Source organism: Leptonychotes weddellii, chromosome 7 (assembly GCF_054177405.1).
Source record: "Leptonychotes weddellii isolate Sample4059 chromosome 7, ASM5417740v2, whole genome shotgun sequence".
In the NCBI taxonomy this organism is placed as follows: domain Eukaryota; kingdom Metazoa; phylum Chordata; class Mammalia; order Carnivora; family Phocidae; genus Leptonychotes; species Leptonychotes weddellii.
This window is the reverse complement of record NC_138375.1, coordinates 10888798-10910614: the sequence shown is the minus strand read 5'-3', so window position 1 is coordinate 10910614 and position 21817 is coordinate 10888798. Positions and strand designations below refer to the sequence as shown.

Below are 21817 nucleotides of genomic sequence, written 5' to 3'. Positions count from 1 at the left end.
AAAAAAGCAAGAAAGAGAAAGAAAAGTCTTTTCCTTGTGACGAGAACTCTTGGGATTGACTCTCTTGGACCTCATCTTAATTCTATGATAGCTGCAAAGACCCTACTTCCAAACAAGGTCGTATTCACAGATGTGGGGGTAGGGCTCGAACATCTCTTTTAAGGGGGGACAAAATGCAGCCCAGTTCAGTCCATCTGTGTTTAACACAATTAATGATACTCCTGGGGGGACACGAAAGTGGGAAAGAAGTTCTGTCAAAGCGCATGGTGAAAGCCTTCTGGCTGGACATTGCCCTCAGTTAGCACAGATCTTACAGTTCTGTGAGGAGATTAAGCTGTCTGTTAGAATGAATCAAATCAAACTAAATATGTTATTATCAACCCAGAGTGGTTAGAAAGTAATTGCCTCTCCAGTATTATGTGAAGTGACTTTTGTACATGTTTTATATTCCAGAAGGTTCCTAGGTGTGTCCGACTGCTGCTATACTTCACAGCCTTCATTTTGTCTTTTGGCTCTCCCCAGTCTTTCTCCCTCCTCCCTACCGTCCACCCTCCCTTCAGGGTTGTCCATGTCAAGGACCCATCAGCTCAAGCCCCCTTCCTCAGGTCAAACACCTACAAAACTATTTTATAAATGCTGACGGTCGGGCGCCTGGGTGCCTCAGTTGGTTGAGCGACTGCCTTCGGCTCAGGTCATGATCCCAGGGTCCTGGGATCGAGCCCCGCATCGGGCTCCCTGCTCAGCAGGAGGTCTGCTTCTCCCTCTGACCCTCCCCCCTCTCCTGCTCTCTCTCTCTCATTCTTTCTCTCAAATAAATAAATAAAATCTTTAAAAAAAAAAACGCTGACGGTCTATAAAATACAAAGTTTATGATCATGATGGCTCTGTTAGCAAAGGAAAAAAAAGGAGTAAGCAATATCTGCTGAGTTGACAGACAACAGTGTCTGGTTGCAATGATCACATACGGAATAAAAATGAAAGTCTCCAGTCTGGTTTCCAAAGCTCCCATGACCTAGGCCCATCTCGTCTTCCAACCTAACACTCCCCTGCGTTCCACCTGCCCCAGGTGCCCCTATGGGAAAAGCCCTTTCATACTCATGCTGCTTCATCTTTCAGGAATGCACTTCCCTCCCCCTTGATGTGCCCCTAATCTTAATTACAAAGATATCAAATGTTTTTAGTTCCTCTTCCTGGACCCCATCCTGAAGGCTCAAGGCAAATGCCACATGTTGTGTGAGCTGCCCTCCACACTCTAGCCAGGAGAAATCTGTGCCTTCTGACTTCCTCTATGTCTCTCTCCAGCACTTCCTCATTCCCTACCCTTAATAGAGTTATGCACATACACATCTTATATCCTGTCTGGATTGTAAGTATTCTCAGAACAGAGGCTCCATCTTACTTGTCATCACATTGCCAAATCTCAAGCGCTTTCCTGGGAGACAGATGCTAAGTGCATTAGCTTCGTGTATTCAGAGAGATCCACCCATACTCAAAACGTAAGACTACATCAATCCCATTGTCACCCACAGATCAATGAAGACAGAATACAAATTTAAGCTTAATTTGGGGGATCAGATCTCTCAGGGTGAAGAAATATTCCTGGATTATTCTCTCCTTAAACAGCCAGAAATCCTTATCTCCTCATAAATACTGAACAATGTACAGATATGAAATACTTGATTTGATTCTTGGCCATTACTAATTTCACTATTATCTGGTTCAGAAAAAAGCAATTATACAACATACATAATAAATCCATTACATGGCAAGATAGTTCTAGTTGTTCTAATCACATACAATCTTTCTGATGTTGCTCTAATGCTCGTTACCTCATAAAGGTGGATTTTAACTTTTGAGCTACTTAGCAATGAGGGGAAGTTTTACTATCAGGATGGTGAATTCCACTCATCTGGAAAGTGTGTCAGGAGTTTATGGGCTGCAGTGATTCATGACTCACCAAGGGGACAATAAAAATGAGGTCTGCCACACACCAAGCCCTTGTTGGGGTCATGGTACATGCCTAACTGTATCTCACAGTTTGTGATCTAAAGCTTTTTACAAGGCTATTCTTTTTGTAGTTGTGGGTACCAGATCAATTCCGCTGGGTAAGGCTGAGTGTTGTGAAATGTGGGTTAAAAAAAGGATTGTCATTACCTATATTTATTCTGTCAGTCATTCTGATCACCAGACAATGATATGAACACAGTGAGAAAGAGATCCTGCTTGACTCTATTCTTCGTGAATTAGACAAACTATAAGAATTCCATCAGTTCATCTGACATGTGGAAACGGGTCCATTTCTGATGGCATCATAGGAATTTGGCATGCTGTGTGTATTTTTATTTGAGTTTTTGTTTTGAAGCAGACTAACAGGTAAAAATCCGACTTCCCCATTATTTTCTCTTCTCTCTGTGTGCGTGTTCAACATTACACTGGGTATGCCCATTATTTCAGACTTGCTCTTACTGGCCCTGTTCCCTCAACCGAACACTGCTGGCCTTCTTGGGCAATGCCCTGTTCCCTTCCTCCTCCCCCCTCTGTCAGTCCCTATGCAGAAAAGCTAGCTGCCTGCTCTCAGTCTTTAGAAATGTATGTTCAACAAGCACCCCAAAAAGTGGCCCATCTGAACAGAATTCAAAAGAAAAAAGCCTGCAGCCATTTTGCTCAAATAAAGGAGTGTTCCTTTTGTAGAGTTGGGGTCTTACTATCAATGGCTGCTTAGAGTAAGCTGGGCATGATGGAAAAGAGGATATTTATGAGTAGGAATTTTTATTGTAATTCCAAAATCATCCACTAAAGACATCTGCGTATTTTTTCTCCAATAGGGGCTCTGCTCCTGATTACTTCTTAACCTTCTTTAGTAGCTAGTCCAAGTTATTGGAATTTGACAAAAGTCTTTAATAAAAAAAAAAAAAAGGATTCCAATTCAGTATGGTCAGTCCGTTTTGCCAAGTAAAAATGTTAAATAATAATAATAATAATAATAATAATAATAATAACTATCTCAATATCACTCATCATCAGGGAAATGCAAATCAAAATCTCGAAGAGGTATCACCTCATTTCTGTCATAATGCCTAGTATCAAGAATTACAAGTGTTGGCAAGGATGTGGAGAAAACATACTGTTTACTGTTGGAGGGAATGTAAATTGGTGCAGCCACTGTGGAAAACAATATGGAGATTCCTTGAAAAATTAAAAATAGAACTACCTTATGATTCCACTACTGGGTATTGACCCAAAGAAAGCAAAAACACTCATTTGAAAAGATATATGCACCCCTATGTTTATTGCAGCATTATTTACCATAGCCAAGATATGGAAGCAACTTAAGTGTCCATTGATAGATGAATAGCTAAAGAACATGTGGTATATATACAATAGAAAATTACTCAGCCATAAAAAAGACTGAGCTCTTGCCATTTGTAACAAAGTGGTTGGACCTGGAGGGTATTAGGCTAAGTGAAATAAGTCAGACAGAGAGAGACAAATACTATATGATTTCGCTTACATGTGGAATCTAAAAAAACAAAAAAAACAACCAACCAAAAAAAAAAAAAAAACGAGACTTATAAATATAGAGAATAAATTGGTGGTTGCCAGAGGGAAAAGGGATGGGGGGTGGCGGACAAGGATTAAGAGGTACAAACTTCGAGTTATCAAACAGGGGGAGGAAAGGTACAGCAGAAGGAATATAACCAATAAAATGGAAATAACGTTGTATGGTGACAGATACACTTGTGGTGAGAAAAAAAAAAGACTTATACCTACCAATTACTAGTGCCATTAGTTTTTGAAAGGAAGCTCGCATGAACATCAGAAAAGAAAAGAATGGACATGACTTGATCGTGAAGGCAGTTCTCTAATTGAATGAACTTAACTTTATGTTCTTCTTTTCCTCGTATCAAAGACTGGTGAGTCTTTAGTCCTGAGCTGGCAGGGACCCATGGCCCAGCACTTGGGAGTCATTGCTCTGGATGTCAGCACATGCAGCCAAAGCAATGATTAGCCTCCTACACTTTGTAGGTCAGGGTAAACATAAAGTTGACTGTGGGTGTATTTTTGCATTTAGTCATTCCAAAGTGGTTAGGAAGAACTTGGACCAAAGACGCAGACACATCTTCATCCAAGGCCCAGCTCTACCACATGACACCTGAGTGACCTTAGGTAAGCCACTCCACCTTTCTAAGCTTCCGTTGCCACATCTATAAAATGGAGAGACAGCAAAAATCCACTGAGTTGTTATGAGGATTAAATGAGAATGATCAAAAGGTCCTAGTTTCAGCAAACAAGTCATCTGTTCTTATTGAAGCATAATTGATATATAATATCCTTAGTTTCTGGTGTGCATCACAGTGATGGTCACAAAATGATCCCACGATAAGTTTAGTTACCGTCTGTCACCCTACAAAGTTACTATAATATCATTGACTATATTCCCTATGCTGTACTTCACAACCCCATAATTTGTTTTAGAACTGAGAGATTGTCCCTCTTAATCCCCTTCACCTATTTTGCCCATCTTTTGCCCCCTCCCCTCTGGTAACCAACAGTTTGCTTCCTGTACCTATGAACAAATTAGTCATCTGTACCTACAATGTTACAACAACTGGAGTGTCTAATAATACGCCAGACATTGTCCAGGACCCCTAAGACACAGAGATGAAAGACACCATCTTTTCCTCAAGGAACTCACAGTGTAAAGAGGGACGCCCATAATATGATGGTGAGATACAGTGAAACCAGTTGGGATAGAGGCAAATACTAGAAGTTACAAGGGCCTGTAGAGGATTCTGAGTCAGGAAAGAGAAATGAGAATAAGAGGCCTCTCAGAGGAGGTGAGTCAGAGCAAAATCTTAAGGGATGCAAAACTAAAACAAAACAACATCAAAAAAGAATTATCAACCAGGCTCTTAGGTGAGCATTAGACCAACTTGTAGTGCTGTACCTAAACTGTGCGGATTACCGCCTGGCAGACCAAAGTCCCTCCCGTTATCCTGAGTCAGCATGCTTATTGATCGAAGAAATGGCTTTCATCAAAGAAGTAATTTTCCTCTGCCTTGCTGCCTCCATTCCATTTGGGGTTACCCTAAGAAAATTCTTCTCTGCCAATTCTGACCTGAAGAAGATGAGTTTTCAGTGATAAAAGAAAGAGAAGTTACAGCTCATTTTGGGGAAATCCTGAACATAGATCTTTCGAGAAAACCAGAGTACACTTGACCCTTAAAACAGGTTTGAACTGCCAGGTCCACTTATCCGCGGATTTTTTCAATAAATATATTGGAAAATTTTTTGGAGATTAACACAATTTGAAAAAACCCAAAGTGGAACTGCGTAGCTTAGAAATACCGAAAAATTTAAGAAAAAGGTATTATGGTAAGAATACAGTATATAATGCATAGAACATACAAAATGTGTTTTAATCAACTATTTATGTTATTGGTAAGGCTTTCAGTTAACAGTAGGTTATTAGTGGTTTAGGTTTGGGGGAGGTAAAAGTTATATGCAGATTTTCTGCTGCATGGGGGTGTCTGTGTTCTTAAGCTCCACGTTGTTCAAGAGCCAACAGTATCTGAGCAGCTGAATTCCAGGCTGTTGGCCCCTTGCTACTCAAAGCAAAGTCTTGCACCAATAGGATCAGGAACTTGCTAAAAATGCAGAATTTCGGGTCCCAGACGAGAGTGGCTAAATGAAAGACAACTGCATTTTAACAAGATCTCCAGGGGATTGGTAAGGACATTAAGGTTTGAGAAGATCTACCCTAGTCTAATTCTTGGTGAACAAAAGACAACCACTGGACCAGAAGTGAACAGCATCAAAACCCTTCCTACTGACTTGGATTGACTTTACCAGCATTCATGGCATCTGTTGCCGATCTACATGCATAAAAGAACAGCAGTTGCGAAAAGAGAGAAGAGCTATGCCCCAGAGGTGTGTGACTTATAACCACTCTGGTACCGTGCTTACGTAATACACTGAAGTCTAATAACGTTTACTTGCATTCATGCCCATGATCTATTTTTATCCCCAAACAACTGAAAATTTCTACTTGTTTGTTTTTAAGATTTATTTATTATTTGTTTGAGAGAGAGAAAGAATGAGTGGGAGGGGCAGAGGGAGAGGAAGAGAGAATCCCAAGCAGACTCCGAGCCGAGCACAAGGCCCAACTCGGGGCTCGGGGCTCAATCCCACGACCCCGAGATCATGATCTAAGTCGAAACCAAGAGTCAGATGCTTAACTGACTGAACCACCCAGGCGCCCCAAGTTTTTTTACACAGGAGAAAACTGGAGCTCAGAGACGTGAGACCAGTTGCTGGGTTCATGCAGAGCCTGAGGTTCCAAGTCCAGGGCCACTTCCTTGGGTGGAGCAGCCCACCATCTGCCACAGCTGTGAAGACAGCCCCACCTGGACCAATCGAAGGGTCTACTGCTCCTCTCTCCAGACCCTAATTTCCATTCCTATTAACCAGCAACCCCATTTCAGCCCACAGTTTCTGAACTGCCAGACAAACCTGTTATTCTCAGCTTCCAACTCATAGACAGCTCTGGATCCCCACGTCGTCAGCTAGCTCAGAAACATTGGAAGTAGTCGCCAGAGTCCCATGCCTGTGAGCTAGGACTGTTCCCCACAAGCTGACACAGTACCGTGCAGAGCTTAATTGAGTGGCTGACACTGAAACCACGGGTTCCCAACGAACAGATGAGAAAAGCTACTCAGTCTCTGGGCAAGAGGGAGAGACAGTAAAAGAGAAAGGACTTGGTGAGTGAATTGGAAGTGTCTTGCGGGGAACAGAGAGCCTGAACAGAGTAGCTGGTGAAGGTAAGATATGAGGACTCGGTCCAGGGCTCCCATTTCTTCCGGTAACTGGGAAGCTCCAAGGGTAAAAACTGAATGTGGAACCCAAGCATCCTGGCTCGGCATGGAGAGGACAGGGGAACGCTGATATTTATAGAATCATCTAAACATTGTGCTAGGGGCTTTACATTTGGCACTTCTTCTGATCTTCCTGGGAACACTCTGAGGTCAGTCAGTATCATGACTCACATTTCACAAATGAAGACTGAGCCAAGCTAAATATATTGCCAAAATCACACAGCCAGTAATTGGCAGTCACTTTCAATCCAGATGGTCTGATCCAGAGCACTCTGTTTCCCTGGGACCTGGACGCTACCAGGGCGGATTGCAAAGTGAACCATCTCCTCCTCTATGGCTCCTTTGTCTCTCTAAACTACTCACACACACTGGATGCATTCTCTTGAGCACGGTATTGGGCACAAACTTACAAGAGCGGACATCAGAGGGAAGAGTATCTACACCTAGGTCTCTGATTCCTTCCCGCCACTTTAGGGTATAACGCTGGTTAGACAGTTGAATAGTGGCCCCCAAAATATAAGTCTAAATCCCCAGATCCAGAACCTGTGACTGTAACCTTATCTGGAGAAAGGGGTCTTTGCAAATCAAGGTAAGGATCACGACATGAGATCATCCTGGATTTAGAGCGGGTCCTAACTCCAACGACAGTGATCTTATCAGAGAAAGGCAGAGAGGGGTTCGGGACACAGAGACTCGGGGAAGCAGACCAGGCAGAGATTAGGTTTATGCAGACACAAGCCAGTGAATGCCCACAGCTGCCAGGAGTGGGGAGAGGTGAGGAAGCATTCTCTCCTAGAGCCTTCGGATTTCAGGCCTCCAGAACCACAAGGGAATGAATTTCTGTTGTTTTAAGTCACCTAGTTTGCAGCGATTTGCTTTGGCAGCCCCAGGACACTAATTCACACTGAAATTGAGAATCTTTCATTTTAGGGACGCCTGGGTGATTCAGTTGGTTAAGCAACAGACTCTTGATTTCCACTCAAGTCATGATCTCAGGGTCATGAGATCTAGCCCCTCGTTGGGCTCTGCACTCAGCAGGGAGTCTGCTGGAGGATTTGCTCTCTCCCTCTCTCTCTCTGCTCCTCCCCCTTCTCTCATGGGTACACTCTCTATCTCTCTCAAATAAATAAATAAATAAAATCTTTTTATTTTTAAAAAGAATTTTTCATTTTGTAACTATCATCTAAAAACTGCATTGGCACCTAGAGCCTATAAAATGTACTCACTGTAAATCCATTCGATTTTGGATTGGGAAACCCAGATTTGAAAACCTATGTCCAGAGAATTACTAATTTTAAGAATATACAGTCAGAAAATAATATGTACAAAGTAGGGCAATACATTAGCTACTTTTTTTCTCAAAAAAAAAAAAACAAACTGAAAATGCTTTTCATGCAAAATATTTTGCAGTCAATAGATAACATTATTTAGGGATGAAGGTTACTTATGTTATTCCTATAGTGTCTTAATTAGCTTTTCTTTAATGGGCATTAAGCATAAAAGGGAGGAAATGGAAAAGAACACACACAAAGAGCTTAGATTTCACCCACAAATCTGTTTTGTAGCCTGCAATCTGTCAGCAAAGCCTGCAAATCCTCCTCTCCATTTTTTGGTATAAACACTTTTTATTTTGAGCCTCTTTCGTCTCTCTCTCTCATGCTAATAAGAAATGTTTAAAGCAATCATGAGCTCAAACTGAAGATAATTGGTAAGGCAGGCTTCTCCAAAATGCTCCACATTATCCTCCCTCCGTCCTTTCTGAATCATTCTCTCAGAAGACTCTCCAATAATCTGTCATCCTCCAAATGGAGCTGAGATAGGCTTCTTTCCTGGAGCATTGTCACCATTTACCTGTGAGGTGAGCTAAAAAGCCCAGGACTCCCACGGTGGAAGTAAGAAGGGGAATGTGTGTTTCTGGAGTAGTCCCGGGCACAGAGCAGGGAGGCTTCGGGCTTAGCCTGGGTTGGATCCCAGCTCCATCACTGATTCTATCAGCCCTGGCAGAGTTACTGAGCCTCTCTGAGTTGTGACTTCCTTGTGGATAAAGTGGATAATCGTAGTGCCCACCACGTAAGGTTTTGAGATGAAAGACATGTTGCTAAACCTTGTGGTTTACTCAGCTGTCTTCATCTTGCTCAGCTTATTAGTGCAATTGACATGGTTGGTCACTGTGTTGTTTTACTGTCAAAATAAGACCTCCCCCCCCACCCCCCGGTTTTCTTCCCTCAACATATGCCCCTTCCCTCCTCACACATGTCAGAGGACCCTGGACCTCTTATCTTCTCACTCCCTGGATGGCCTCATCCGGAGCTATGACTCCACATAGCAGCTCTTTGCTGAGGATTCCTGAATCTCAATCCTAGCCTCCCGTCTGAGCTCCAGACTAATGTAGCCACTCAGCGCTCTCTGTAACATCTCCACCTGATGTCAAATAAGCATCACAGAGTTGGCGTATCTGCACCAAACTCTTGATTTTCATCTCCAGATATGTCCCTTCTCCTGTGCTTCCCATGTCAGTAAGTGGTAGTGCTAGTTTGGGCTAGCAAGTCAAGACATGCCTCCTCTCTTGCTCTCATATCCAAATCCATTGGCAAATCCCGCCACCATAACTTCCGAGTATCTCCAGAACCCACCACTTCTTTTCTCCTCCAATCTTAGCTCATGGCTCCAAGCCATTACCATCTCCCTCCAAAGCAATTGCAGTGGCCCCCTAACTGGCCTCCCTGCTCCCACCCTTACCCCCAACCCAGCCTTATCTCCACTAGGCAAGTAGTAAGATTCCTTTAAAACCCACATCAGACATGTCCCTGCTCAAAAATCTTCGATGCCTTCCATACTTCACTCAGATCCCCAGCTACCCCATGGACCTCACCCCCAAGCTCTCCCTCTTTGCTCTTTCCTTTGACATGCCAAGCCCTTCCCAGGCTCAGAGCAGCTAGTCCCTCTGCCTGCAAAGCAGACAGACACCTACTCGTGGGAAGGAACTCCCCTTACCAGCCTCTGTCCCCCTGTGTCCTGTGCTCAGATTTTTTTCAGCACTTGTCTACCTGGCATTATATATTTGTTTGCTGTCTCTCCCCCTGCTAGAATGTAAGCTCCATGAGAGCAATGAATTTGGTGCATTCACTGCTGGATCCTTGGCACCCAGAATGCTACTTGACACATTAATAACTATTGAGCAATTGAACAAAGGGATGAACGAATGAATGCATGAGTGAATGAATGCATGAGGTACTAGTACAAAGCACCAAGCATACTATGGCAAAAGGTATGGGATTGATAAATACTACCTGCTGCTGTGCCTATTCTTCTATTACTAATTATTATTTGTCTAGCTCCTTTACACACCCTGCCTTTCCTCCTGGCCCTTCATCTTTGTAGATCTCCCACTGCCGTGCCCAAGCCTCTCCGCTGTCAGAAGGAAGACATGGGGATTACGTTAGCCAGAAAGAATGTCATTGGCTAACCCTCTTCTACCATCTCAGAGTTTGGTGCTGTCACATACATACGTAAGGAGGAGGGTTGGACTCAACTATCTTCAGAATAGCCATCAAGTGCCCTGAATGTGGCTTTGGACAGCCTGAACCCCAATCGTGTGTTCTGTCATTTTTATAGACCAGCTAACACTTCAGTATTTCTGCCTCCAAATTATTATACCTCCCAGACTGACTTTGAAAAGTAGCCCCAAACAGGATTTGGGGTTCAGAAAACACAGCCAATTTTACCGTTAATGACTATTAGGGTTGTTGGGGGGACTCGACAAATTTAAAGATGTGGAATTTTGTGCGGAAGAGTCAGGGAAACCCTGGGAAAACAAACCCAATGAACTTGTCCCGCAATTTGCATTGGAAACTCTCATACAGCAGATCCACATCATATCTAACTTGTTACTCATCTGCACACTTTTTGAGCTTTGGGCCACCTGTTCTGCATGGACACATCAAGAAACGGTGAGCCCACACACAGCACATCCCTGTACACACACCTTGCGAATGCTGAGCTGGGTCCTTGGAAACCACTGAGACAAGGATAGATGCTTTCCTTTACTGCTGGTTGGAGCCTCCAGCAGGCAGCAACCCTGGGCTGCTAGGCAGCCAAGCCACCCCGAAATAAGGCCTGTCACGGATACCTGCTCTGTGCAGACACCCAGGCGACCGGAGCTGATGGGGTTAGTGAGTGTCACGCTCAGGTTAAATACCCACCTGTGGCCCTAGCGCAGGCAAGGAATTGGAAAATTACTAACCCCAAAGGCTAAGAAGACTCGGTCTCCGTCCAGAGCCACTTGACCCCGATCCACCAACAAAACACTCGGGGAGACAAACTGGCAGGATTCTTAGACAGAAGGAGACAAAATCACTGACTCAGGAAAACCAGACCCTCTGTGGAGGGCCTAAGCCTTTTAAGACGTGGCTGGAACATTCTTGGGTGGGACAGCTCATCAAAAAACAAACAACTTAGCAGTTCACCTTCATCCAAAACAAGTTTCTCTGTGAGCTGCCCCAGCCACCGCCTCTACCTTGGGCCAGGCCACGTGGGTGTCTCCAGAAGCTCCAGTCTTTACCTCGGCCACGGGGACCACACCCTGGAGCGTCCCAATTCCTGACCCGCCCGGGATCCCAGCCCTGTCTGCCTGCTGTCCTACCTCAGTCCAATTTGGGGGCTGCCTTCGTAAGCAACCCCCTAGCTCAGCCCATCTCAGGAGATTTCCCCGGCTCAAACCCCACATGGATATCGTCAAGCCAGCAGGAGCAGAAGAGAAGAGTGACTGGGAGAACTGGCTTTGGAATCAGAGAGACCTAAAATCCTATGTCACCATTTTCAGCTGTGCAGACAAGGACTGCCCCATGAGCAACTAGGGGTGCTTTCCTGACATTTCCATTTTCTGGCAATGAGGTAGCAGAGCCAAGGACTCAGTCCTGCCAGGCCATCCCCACCCTACGTGCAGAAAACAGGGCTGCACCCGGATTCAACATCCCATGGGATGAGACACACACAAGGTCCCCGGGTGCGAAACAGAGGGCCTTTCCCCCAGCCCTCCCCCAGATAGCCGGCACTTTGGTTCAGTGCTCCATGGATGTTTATTCCCCAAAGCCACTCTTCTCCTATAAAAGGAGAGCCCAGTGGGGTCCCTATGCTGGAGCATGACCCCCTGATGCGTGCAGCTACACCCCAGCCCAAGAGCTCCTCCCCACCGATGCAGACAGAACAGGGAGGTTGGGCATATGCACTGGATTTGGAAAGCGTAGCAGGAAAAACAGAATGTAAAATAAATCATCGATGTTTTTTATTGATTACACATCTAATAGTAATATTTTGGATACATTAGGTTAAGAATATATTATTAAAATTAACTTCGCTGTTTTGGTTTACCTTTTTAATGAAGTTACTTGTGATAGGCTAAAAAATGGCATCCAAGGACACCTACTCCCTGGAACCTGAGGGCATCACCTTATATGGCAAAAGGTGAGACTGACTATGAACCATGGACCTCAATTCTATAGAGTGGCTGAGCATGACCTTGTGTTGTCGTCTGTTCAGGAAAGCGAATGTACATTTGCAGTTGTAACTGGAATAATTAGGCCTTGTAAGGCAGAGGCATCTTTGAAAAATCGTACATATGAGGTGATATGTGTATATATGTAACATAACCAAGGGGCAGAGGGCCATGTGCCAGACACCTGCTGAGTTGTCTGCCAGTCCCTCCTCTCTGGAGCTCCCAAGGGTCATTGTGGACAATAGGACCCCATCTCCTGACTCATCTCATTGAACAAGCCTGGGCTCCTGACCAACCTGGCCCACTTAGGGACCCTTCTACTGAAATATAGACCTGGGAGCAAAAGGGACCTGATATCTAAGCTCGGGAGCTATGGATGAGCATTTTCTACTCATGATCTGGACCAGCAAGGCAGAGGAGGACAGAGGAGAGAAAGGGAGGAAGGGAAGGGAAGGGAAGGGAAGGGAAGGGAAGGGAAGAGAAATAGTGATTTAGGGATGGAGAGAGTCCAGATGGTAGTTTTAGACTAGTTTAAGTTGATTTCTCTTACATCCAACCAAAGGAATTCAACTAATATACCTTATCATAGATTCACTGTGACAAATGAATGTAATTTATGTAAAAAAACACTTTGCAAATGATGCAGCACCATAGAGAGGCTAGTGGGAAGTTATTATCAAGGCAAACTCCTCTCCCCCCCTCAATGCTCTAGCTGGTGACCTTGACTCCACTTTGGGATACCCTGACTTCCCGCTGTCTCTTCTCCCAAGCCATCCTTCATTTCCCCATTTCTGAGAAACTCCCAGCACCGCTGCTCTCCCTCCCGGAGCCCACTGCCTTTTCCTGTCTCTTGTAAACAAAAACACAGTTGAATAATCTCTAAAATGCCATCCAGCCTTGCTGTTTTATGATTCTGAATCTCCTTCATGATCCTCGAAACTCTGCTGATCAGTCAGACTGTAGATTAGGGGTAGATGCATCAGAATGTCCTGGGGGCTTCTGAATGCAGCCCCCAGGATTACCCCATTCTTCAGGCTGAATCCCGGTCTCTGGGGGAGGGCTGAGACTCTGCATTTTTTTTTTTTAAGATTTTATTTATTCATTTGAGACAGAGAGATACAGAGAGACAGAGAGCATGAGCAGGGGGAGAGGCAGAGGGAAAGGGAGAAGCTGGCTCCCCGCCAAGCCAGGAGCCAGACGTGGGGCTCAATCCCAGGACCCTGGGATCATGACCTGAGCCAAAGGCAGACGCTTAACCATCTGAGCCACCCAGGAGCCCCGAGACTCTGCATTTTAAGCATACCCCATCAAGAAGCCCTGGCATGGGGTTCAAGAGCTTTCAATCAGGTGTGTCTACATTGAGTACCAACCTTGCGGCTCATTAGTTGTGAGACCTTAGAAATTTGCTTACCCTTTGTGTTTATGCTTCCACTGCATTAAAAAAAAAAAAAAAAGGAAGGGGATGGCAACAGTAGCAAATTCATAGAATTACTTTGAGGATTAAATGAGATGATATGTATAAAGAATCTAGTGCAGCATCCGTGTTCAGAAAAATGACAGTAAATATTAGCTATTGTTAGTAATATAGCAAATAGAAGACCCTGTACAAATTCTAAAGCAAATTACCTGAGTTGATTTAATATTTAAACATAAATTGTAAACTTCCTTATCCAGCCCTTTTTTACGATAGGAGATGGCCAGCTGTATTGTTGAATGCTACATGCAATTGTGTATTTATTTGTGTGCTTATTTGATTAATGGCTGTTCCACAAAGGAAGGGATTATTTTGTGTATATATACTCATATGTTTTATTTAAAGTAGGTTTATACTGGGGCACCTGGGCAGCTCAGTCGGTTAAGTGTCTGAGTTTTGTTTTGTTTTTTTTTAAGATTTATTTATCTATTTGAGAGAGAGAGCGGGAAAGGGAGAGATGGAGAGAAAGAATCCTCAAGCAGGCTCCCCTCTCAGCGCAGAGCCCAACACTGGGCTCCATCCCAGCACCCTGAGCTGAAATCAAGAGTGTGATGCTCACCCGACTGAGCCACCCAGGCACCCCCAGTGTCCAACTCTCAATCTCAGCTCAGGTCTTGATCTCAAGGTCTTGATCTCAGGGTCATGAGTTCACACCCTGCGTTGGGCTCCATGCTGGACATGGAGCCTACTTTAAAAAGTCGGTTTGTAAAGATATAATTTATATATATCAAGATTTCACTCTTTTCAGGTAGACAGTTCTAGGAGTTGTGTAACTACAACCAACGTCAAAATGTAAACTATTTCTATCACCACAGAATTTTCCTTGTACTACTTTGTAGTGGATCCTTTAAGCTCTCCCACCCCACCCCCAGCACTGGCAACTGGTCTGATTTCTGTTACTACAATTTGTGTTTTCCATAGGTCATTTGAAAGAGTATCATACTGAGTCGCTACTCAGGCTTTTTTGCTTAGAATAATGTACTTGAGATTCATCCAAATTGTTGTATTTATCAGTAGTTTGGTTTGTTTATTGGGAGTAGTATTCCACAGTATGAATATATCACAACTTGTTTAACCATTCATCAGTTCATGGTTATTTGGGTTGTTTCCAGGTTTGGGTCATCACGAATAAAGTTGCTATAGACATTTGCATGCAGGTCTTTTTGTGGACATATGTTTTCATTTCTCTTGGGTAAATACCCAGGAGTGGAATTGTTGGGCTGTTTGGTAAGTATATATTTGAGTTTATAAGAAACTGTCCAACCGGGCGCCTGGGTGGCTCAGTTGGTTAAGCGACTGCCTTCGGCTCAGGTCATGATCCTGGAGTCCCTGGATCGAGTCCCGCATCGGGCTCCCTGCTCGGCAGGGAGTCTGCTTCTCCCTCTGACCCTCCCCCTCTCGTGCTCTCTCTATCTCATTCTCTCTATCAAATAAATAAATAAAATCTTTAAAAAAAAAAAAAAAAGAAACTGTCCAACCATTTTCCAAAGTGACCGTACCATTTTGCAGTCCCAACATGATACATGAGAGTTCCATTTGCTCGGTAACCTCCCCAGCACTTGGGTGCTTTTGCCGTATTTTTACATTTTAGCCATTCTAGGGGGTGTTTGGTGGTGTTAATGCACATTTCCCTAATAAGTAATGAAGGTGAGAGTCTTTTCATGTGTTTACGAAACACATAACTTAGAGTTATTTGTATTTCTATTATTATGTTTTGAAAAGATATCTATCTACATTCTTGATACAAGCCCTTTATCAGATATGTATTTTGTAAATATTTCTTCCCAATCCATGGCTAGTCTTCTTACTTTTCTTAACAAGAGCTTTGGAAGAGCCGAAGTTTTTCATTGTGAAGTTCAGTTTATGAATGTTTTTTATGTGGTTTGTGCTTTCGATGTTATGTCTAAGAAATCTTTGCCTAACCTACAGTCACAAAGATTTTCTCCTATGTATTTATCTAGAAATATTGTGGTTATTACATTGAATCTACGATTTATTTTTACTTAATTTGTACACATGGCATGAAGTATGGCTCACGGGTCATTATTTTGTCCCAGCAACGTTTGCTGAAAATATTATTCCATCTCCATTTAATTACCTTGCCATTTTTGTGAAAAATCAATTGAGCATATATGTGAGGGTCTATTTCTGATTCTTTACTCTATTCCATTGATTTGTATGTTTCACCTGAACCACACTGTGGTGATTACGGTAGCTTTTCAGTAAGTCTTGAAATCAGGTAGTTTGAGTCCTCCAGTTTTGTTCTTTTTCAAAGTTGCTTTGGCTATCCTCAGTCCTGTGCTTTTTCTTTTTCCAAAGGATTTTGATTGGGATTCTGTTTAATATGTAGACCAGTTTGGGGAGAATTGATATCTTAATAATGCCTTCTGGTCCATTAATATATCATACCTTTCCATTTAGTTAGGTCTCCTTTGAACTCCTAATGTTTTATAGTTTTCAATATTTTTTATTAGATCTATCCCTAAATAGCTCATGAATTTTAATGCTATTGTCAATGACGGCTTTTAAATTTCAATTGCCAATTTTTCACTGCTAGTATATATAAACACAATTGAGGATTGTAAATGCCTTTGTATCCTGTGACCTTGCTAAGCTCATATAATAGTTCTAGTAGCTTTTTTACAAAATCTGTGGGGTTAGGGTGCCTGAGTGGCTCAGTCAGTTAAGCATCTGCCTTCGGCCCAGGTCATGATCTCAGGGTCCTGGGATTGAGCCCCACGTCTTCAGGCTCCCTGCTCAGCCGAGAGTCTGCCCCTCCTCCCGCTGGCGCTCTTTCTCTCTCCTTGTGCTCACTCTCCCTCTCTCTCTCAAATAAATAAAATCTTTAAAAAAAAAATCTCTGAGGTTTTCTATCTGAAGTATCTCATCATCTGCGAATAAAAAAAAAAACCCTTTTTCTTTCCAGTGTGCCTACCTTTTATCTCCTTTACTTGCCTGACTGCATTGGCTGGAGCCTTCAGTACAGCTTGAAATAGGAGCAGTGAGAGAAGACACCTTGCATTGTTTTCGGTCTTAGGAAGGTTATGTTTGTTTTGTTCAGTACTGCATACCCATATACTTTGCACCATGCCTGGCATACAGTAGGTGCTCAAAAGAGGTTGCTGAATGAATTAAAACAAAGTTAGCTGATCTACATAGAGATTCAAATAACATTGGTTTCATTAATACCTTGTTCAACCACTGAATCTATGGAGTCACAAGTAAAATTATGTAATGTGTTGCAGGATATCATTTTGAAATCAGGAACCTTTTCAAATATAAAAATGCTCTGGTGGGAATATAGGAATTTAGGGATAAGCTATCTACTTGATGTGAAGGTGACACTGTGCTACATATTTCTCTGATGAATTAATACCTTAATTAACCAAATTAATAGACTCAATTAAAATGCAGTAACAATAGAGCTATTGTTTGCCTCTTCTCTGGGATAGTAAAGTCTGAGAAGTGACAAAACCTGATTTCTACATATTATCAAAATGCTAAGGATGTCCAGTCAGTACTAACCGTATAATGATAGTTATCAATACACAATGCCATCAGGTTACATAACTGACCTGGCAAGAGGCTCTCCAAATGTTTCATTCTCTAGCAATTATAGGAAAAAAAAATTTTTTTAGAAAAACAAAACATAAAAAGGCATTATATATGGATAAGGCATATAGCTGTGCTCTGATTAAAGCTGTCTCAAATCCTTTCCTCAGAATAAAAGAGGAAACAAAGAAAATCATGCATAACATGTATATGTCTGCTCCCCATAATTGTTTTCTTCTGATTTATTTTTATGTTTTCAACATTTAAAACATGAATGTTTCCAAAGCCAAAATTAGATTACAAAATACATTCAGAAAATTCCTTCTTCCATCCCTATTTGACCCTGTGCTCTTTCCTTCCCCATAGATAAGCATTTGAATAACTTTTGGACTATACTTCCGGTATGACTTGCTCACAAATATAAGCAAATACACATATGCATGCACAACCATATTTATATTTCTCTCCCATTTTACCCACCTCCTCCCAAAAATAGCATGCCATTTCACAGTTTGGCACCTTGCTTTTTTTCACTTACCAAAATGTTCTGCAGATCACTCGATATCAGCATGTTAGAAATTCTCCCCATTCCTTTTTGTGGTTCAACATTTTGGAAGCATCTGTGTGGTCCCTTTAAAAATATTAAAGAAGTCATTAAAAGTGAGAACTGTAACTCCTAGCAGAATATAACTAGCTATTTCTAGTTTATCTAAAGCAAATACTCCATTTCTGGACCATTTACCCATGTCACTCACCTCCTACCTCCTATCGTTGGGATGTGTTGGGAGTACAAAAACTGGCTTTGATCATTGACCTGGGTAAATTGTAACAAGGCTTTGGGCTGGAATGACACAGACACTGCAAAAGTAAAATATGCAGCTTCGGGGGAAGGAGACAACTTTTCTTCCTGCTCTCCAGAAGCTTGGATCTGGGCAGAAATCATGACTTCATCAAATAGAACAATATTCATATGAACAAAATTAAATAGCCTAGAAATCAGAGGCTTCCCCACACCGCATCCCCAATGGGCCGTGGAGTCAAATTGTACGAGGCTCAGATGTAGAACGATAAGGGTTGAACTTATATCTAGTCTATTTTTTGGGGGGGTTTCCTATTCATTTCAAAACTAGACACCAATATCCAGGACTAAATCTTTTCCACTAGAACTATCTGTTAAATAAACTGGTTACAAATACATGATAGAGGATAATTATGTGTGTAGATAACTCTATAGTCTTACACAAATCTTTATGACACCTTCTTCCAGATCCTGTCCATGGCTACAATTCAATCTGCTGCCAATGGGCACCTCAAATTAAGTAAATCTGAGTTACAGAGTTATAGAACTGGATGATTTTAAACATGACCTTTTATTCTGTCCTATGCAACAGATATAGGGGTAACTTGTACATAGTCATTTGAGATCAATTCCAGAAAAAAAGTAAGACATACATGCAGCTTTTAGTTTCTCTTTTTAAATTATCTTCCTCAAAAATTAGAGTTAATAATTTTAAACATCAACACAATGGTATACGGCTGGTCATTTTTGAAATTATTTCTGTGAAGAGTAATTTTTTCCATGCTTTGATATTAATAATGCCCACTTGAAATTCTGATGACATTTTGTAAATATTTTTAAAAACTTTTTCTTTTTATAAGCTGCTATATGCACATTGTGTTAAATATAGAAAAGTATAAAAGGAAATTAATCATACTATGAAGCTGTATCTAAACACTGTTAATAGTTGAGCACATTTTCTTCCAGCATTTTTTCTATATGTATATATTTTTTCCTTACACTTTTGAGTGTAGAGTCTGTAAATCTTGCAATGTCCTTTGATCAAAAACTCTATAAATTGAAGATAAAGCTGTACCCTCTGAAAGATAACACTCTGAATCCAATGTGAATGACTTTGTGATCTCTTCTTGGGTTCTGTGTAATTTAGAAAACTCCCCATTCATTATCATCACTTGTTTTTCTGGAGTTATCTTTTCAAACAACTACTAAGTTAAAAAGAGGAAGCAAAAGAGAGGCCAAAAACTCCCTTTGAAATCAGTTCTCTGATTTTGAGTCTTCGACAGAAAAAAATTATCAAATGTCCCATTAACTTTGCCACTGTGTGATTGAAATTCAGAGGCCTCTCAAATCTAAAAAGTGCTCTTTGCCCTAATCAAAGATGACACTATTCAATCACTCATTTAAAAAATACACTTTTAGAATACTCAAACAAGGATGGCGGCCTTTCATTGATTCACTGGAACTTTCTCACTATTTCTCCTTAAGAGGGAAGGCGTGTGTCTGCATTGACCAGCAGCAGCACCAGCAGCAATGTGGCGGGTCCTTGTCCAGAGACCAGCCAAAGCAAACCGGACTTGATGAGTATTGATCGAGGACCTCATCAACCCCACATTCCAGACAAAGGTCAGTGTAATTAGATTGCTTTGAGTAAAACGAGCCCATGGAAACCTAGAGTAACAAAATGGATAAACCCTAAGGTGATATTTGCTTTAGAAAAGAACTCCTTCCCAGAGAATTCCTTTAAATAACAAGCTCTCTTCGTATATATTAAATAAGATTTGACTATATTAAAACACACCTTTCAGAAACTTGCTATGGAGGAGAGTCCTATACACAAGTACTTCCTGTTTTGCTGCAAAGTCCTTTAAATAATATTACTTGACACCATATAACACAATAAATAATTACCAGATTTTCATGTTAATTATAGGGGATGTCATTTGGGGTTACATCAGAGCTACAGGGTGAATTATCTTCTTCTTTCTCAAGGCCTTGTATGGACTGTGTGGAATTTTAAAAGGTCTCTTAAAGGGCATAAAATATGGAAAACATTTAATCTTTTCAAATAAATTGTGAAATGCCTGAGACCAGAATGTTGAGGTCTCTAGCTCGCTATGAACACCAGCTTTACAAAGCTAAATGTGAGGTAATAGGTTCATTCCTAGATGCAAAATTACTTTATTGCTTTTAATAATACATTACTTTAATTCATTATGCTAATTACACTTTAAAAGAATCATGTGCAAGGCGGAGGAGTGCAAAATCATATGAGCAGGATGGCTCTCCTTCAAAAATTAGAAATTTCAAGAGGGCAACAGTGTCGGGGATAAACCAAACACAGGTCCTTCCAAACGCTGGGTTTTGCGCCCGCTACGCGGGTCGCACACCCACGAAGCCCCCTGCACAGGAGGCTCACCCCCACCCCCACCCCCACCCCCACTCAACTATTTTCTAAGAGCAGTTTTTGGTTCAGGACAACATTCAGCAGAAGGGACAGAGATTTCCCACAAACGCCCTGCCTGCATGAGGCACTTTTCCCTCACAGGGCCTCAACCCTGCTGTCCCAGGGCGCTGGTGGAGATGGATGCTGGCTTTGCTGTCAAGCCAGTCTTAAGTTTTAGGTAAAACACTCAGCACAGCTATTCTTTACCCTGAAATCACTGGGGCACGGTATAATAAAAAACAGTGTTTTCTTTCTTCTTTCCCCTTGTTTATCTAAAAGAGACAGACTTTTCGAGTTTGTTGTTTTACAACAGCGGTGCATTGAGGAGACTCTGGGCTCCCTGTTAGCAAGCTGTGCTGGAGGCAGGTCCGAGCGCTCCAAAGGACGGCGGGCCCGGCCTGGGCGCGTGCAGGGAGCGCTCCCCGCGGCCCTCGGCGCCTTTTCCCCTGGGACACCCCGAGAGTGATGCCCCCTTCGCTGCGACCTTTGCTCGGTCTCTGCGCCCGCCCAGAGCGGCACTCCATCTCTCCCGGCCCCTAGTTCCCCGGTGGGCCCGAAGCAGGCCCCCAGCCCCAGCCCGGGAGCTGCCTCCTCGGCCCGTCTCCGCCCGCCTGAGGCGGCCACCGGGGGACGGGGTTCGCGCGGCGCTCTCCCAGGGACAGCCGGGGGCTCCCGCTCCTTCGCAGCCCCGCGCGCCTCGATCCCTCCCCGCGCGTCCGCGCTCACGTCCCCCGGCTGCCAGGCTCGCACACGCCCCGGTCACTCCCGGGACTCCGAAGGGACCCCAGTTCCGGGCCCCGCGGGGCGGGCGACAGGGTTCGGTCGCCGAACCCGGGCGTCCCCGGGGCCTCCAGTGGCTCTGTGCCCCCGCCCCTCAGCTCCCCGCGGCGCCCCAGCCCCGCCGCTCCGCCGGCTCGCGCCGCCGCCCCTGGCCGGCCGGGGCACCGCAGCGAGTCCCACCCCGCGCGCCCCCGGGCGCGGCGGCGGCGGCGGCGGCGGCGGCGGCGGCAGCGGCGGCGGCCCCGCGGCCTGTGCGTGCGTAGCGCCCCCCGCGGCCGCGCCGAGCGCAGGCGGCGGCGGAGGGAAGGAGGGCGCCGCCCGCCCGGCCCGCCCGGCCCGCCCGGCCCCTCCCCAGTCCGCCGCCCGCCCGCCCCCGGGGCCGCCGGCGGTGTCCGCGCCT

The 21817-nt window shown here is 43.6% G+C and overlaps 1 long non-coding RNA gene across 3 annotated transcripts in view; it reads right to left on the bottom strand.

Annotated features, from left to right (window-relative positions):
- LOC115940895 (uncharacterized) overlaps positions 1-21564 on the bottom strand; it is a 165640-nt gene extending 144076 nt beyond the window's left edge. The window contains exons 1-2 of one of the 3 annotated variants that reach the window (XR_014146850.1): positions 18151-21564; positions 17934-18026 (exon numbers count right to left, since the gene is read on the bottom strand). This is a non-coding gene — a long non-coding RNA (uncharacterized LOC115940895). The remainder of the gene's footprint in view (positions 1-17933; positions 18027-18150) is intronic. The other 2 variants (XR_014146849.1, XR_014146851.1) reach the window with 2 other exon arrangements.
- Between the last annotated feature and the right edge of the window lie 253 nt (positions 21565-21817).